Here is a 3167-nt window from a genome sequence, read left to right as displayed (position 1 = left end):
TCATTCAAACATTCATTCGTGTACTACTTGTTTTGCTATTTTAATTGTTAGGTTTAGAATCAAAATCTAAAATCCACATTTCCATATTAAAAATCCCAAATATATAAATAAGAAACAATCCTAGATTACCATCCTATCGTTGCATTCGTTGGGTGATGACCTGAGTAATTTTTATACTGCATTAGTGTAGTTATAGGGGTTCATTACTAAAATTCTTTGATATCGTTTCATGACAAAAATGATTTTATCATGTGCATCAAACTGAAGATCTGAAGGTCATGTGTTTGATCCACGCTCACTGTAAATCTTATTTTTTTCCATTTCGAGCAACGATTTGATGAGGATTGAGCTAAAGAACGAGAATCGCTCAGCGATGCTTTTTTTTCCTTATTCGTTGCTCTGGTGAGCCCCCTAGTTTGATAACATTTTGATTCTTTCAACCTTTTAACTTGTCTTCTTTTTATTCACTACAACATAACCTCTACTCCCAAATCAAAATCGAAGATGAAATTCGCCGCTCTAGGACTGAGCGAACTATCTAAGCCAATATTAAGGTTTACAAAGGCATTAGTGATAAAATGTTGAATTCTGTCGCTATTTGTGATGGAATATAATATTTCTATCACTAATTTGCGATGGAATGTTAAACGTCGTTGATAATTTCATCGCTATTAGTTGTTTATTTTAATGATTTATATGTGAATATTTTTCTTAATTATACATAAAATTTTTTAAAAGAGAAGTCATTTCCTGAAAACTGTTATAAAAGTATATAATTTCTTATACAAATTCATCAGCGGGGATAGCTCAGTTGGGAGAGCGTCAGACTGAAGATCTGAAGGTCGCGTGTTTGATCCACACTCATCGCAAACCTTTGATTTTTTTTTTTCATTTTTGAGCGACGATCTGATGATGATAGAGATAAAGTACGAGGAGCCCTCGACGATGCCTTTTTTCCTTTTTCACTGCTCTGGTGAGCCCCCTAGTTCATTCTTCCGAGGTTTTAGATTGTCTTCTTTTTATCCACTCCAAGATAACCTCTACTCCCAAATCTAAATCAAAGATGAAGTTCGATGCTACGGGGCTGAGCGGACCGTCTAAGCAGATATTATTGGTTACAAAGGCATTAGCGATAGGATGTTGTATTCCATTGCTATTTGCGATGGAAGATAACATTTCTATTGCTAAGTAGCGATGGAATGTTAAACAACATCATTAATTCCATCACTATTAGCTATTTGTTTTAGTGATTTATATGTGAATATTTTACTTAATTATACATACAATCTTCTAAATGAAAAGTCTTTTACTAGAAACTGTTATAAAAGTATTGAAAATATAATTCCTAATAGAAAGTCATCAGTGGGGATTGCTCAGTTTAGAGAGCGTCAGTCGGATAGGTAAGAAGCGACGATAGTACATCTTCTACTCCGGTGGCAGTATATCAGCTCCTTCACATTCTACCATCGAGCTTTAGAGGGTTCCTTACCTAAGTGGTTGTGAAGGCAAGGAGTTCCTTAAGATGTTTTGACAGCCTCTTCCATCCACCGGAGATAGCTCACATTGTTGTCTGGACTCTCACTTCATCCGATTTGGCTAAGCACTCTGTGGCTTGAGAGGGCAGAAGCACAGATCAACGGGGGATCAAACAACACATCTCCACCTATTCTGTTGAACTTCCATCCGAGGGGGTTCTTCGGTGTAAGATTTGTATCATCATTGTTGAGGCGTGCAGCAGATCGACAGTGTGCTACTGTTCACCGGAGTCAGGGGTTCTTTCTTCGGGCCCATGTGTGACGGCAAGGGTAGTCCTTGGTATTGAAAGTTGACATCTGGATTGTAGTTTGGTTAACTTAGTTTAATTCATGTTGGTGTTTATTAATTGTGGTTGAATGCTTGTATTGAACATGGCTTCCCATGTTTTAATTGAACATACCATGATTAAATAGTTTCATGCACACAACTTGTTTGATGAATTGTTTCAACCACTAGTTAAGATTAATTTGATACATTTTAGTTTGTTTAATTTTTTGCTTTGTCTTGTTCTTCCAATTTCTTTAAGGTCTAGTTTTGATTGAATACAATTAGGAGAAATTAGCTTAGGTTTCATTACATGCTCTAGGTTTTGTTCTCTACGTAGTTTCGTTGTTGCTTTACTTCATGTTTCTTTTTATTCTAGTGCAATTGTAATTATGGTTAGGTTAGCTTTCCTTTACTTGAATTGTTTTCCATTTAATACTTTCCAATTTCATTCCTTAGTTTAACTATGTTGATGGTGAAACCAAAAGTGTAGAGTGACAATATGTTGTGAATTAATTGTTGACACTTAGTTAGATTTCATTCAAACATTCATTAGTGTACTACTTGTTTTGCTATTTTAATTGTTAGGTTTAGAATCAAAATCTAAAATCCACATTTCCATATTAAAAATCCCAAATATATAAATAAGAAACAATCCTAGATTACCATCCTATCGTTGCATTCGTTGGGTGATGACCTGAGTCATTTTTATACTGCATTAGTGTAGTTATAGGGGTTCATTACTAAAATTCTTTGATATCGTTTCATGACAAAAATGATTTTATCATGTGCATCAAATTGAATATCTGAAGGTCATGTGTTTGATCCACGCTCACTGTAAATCTTATTTTTTTTTCCATTTCGAGCAATGATTTGATGAGGATAGAGCTAAAGAACGAGAATCGCTCAGCGATGCTTTTTTTTCCTTATTCGTTGCTCTGGTGAGCCCCCTAGTTTGATAACATTTTGATTCTTTCAACCTTTTAACTTGTCTTCTTTTTATTCACTACAACATAACCTCTACTCCCAAATCAAAATCGAAGATGAAATTCGCCGCTCTAGGACTGAGCGAACTGTCTAAGCCGATATTAAGGTATACAAAGGCATTAGCGATAAAATGTTGAATTCTGTCGTTATTTGTGATGGAAGATAATATTTCTATCACTAATTAGCGATGGATTGTTAAACGTCGTTGATAATTTCATCGCTATTAGTTGTTTATTTTAATGATTTATATGTGAATATTTTTCTTAATTATACATAAAATTTTTTGAAAGAAAAGTCTTTTACTGAAAACTGTTATAAAAGTATATAATTTCTTATACAAATTCATCAGCGGGGATAGCTCAGTTGAGAGAGCGTTAGAC

The 3167-nt window shown here is 34.4% G+C and overlaps 1 non-coding gene across 1 annotated transcript; it reads left to right on the top strand.

Moving 5' to 3' along the window:
• The first annotated feature begins 796 nt into the window (after positions 1-796).
• Positions 797-869, top strand: TRNAF-GAA. Its single transcript has one exon. It is a non-coding gene; the product is annotated as a tRNA-Phe (tRNA).
• The last annotated feature ends 2298 nt before the right edge of the window (positions 870-3167 follow it).

The sequence above is a fragment of the Zingiber officinale genome, chromosome 2A (genome assembly GCF_018446385.1).
Source record: "Zingiber officinale cultivar Zhangliang chromosome 2A, Zo_v1.1, whole genome shotgun sequence".
NCBI lineage: Eukaryota > Viridiplantae > Streptophyta > Magnoliopsida > Zingiberales > Zingiberaceae > Zingiber > Zingiber officinale.
This window is presented reverse-complemented; position numbering and strand designations above follow the sequence as displayed.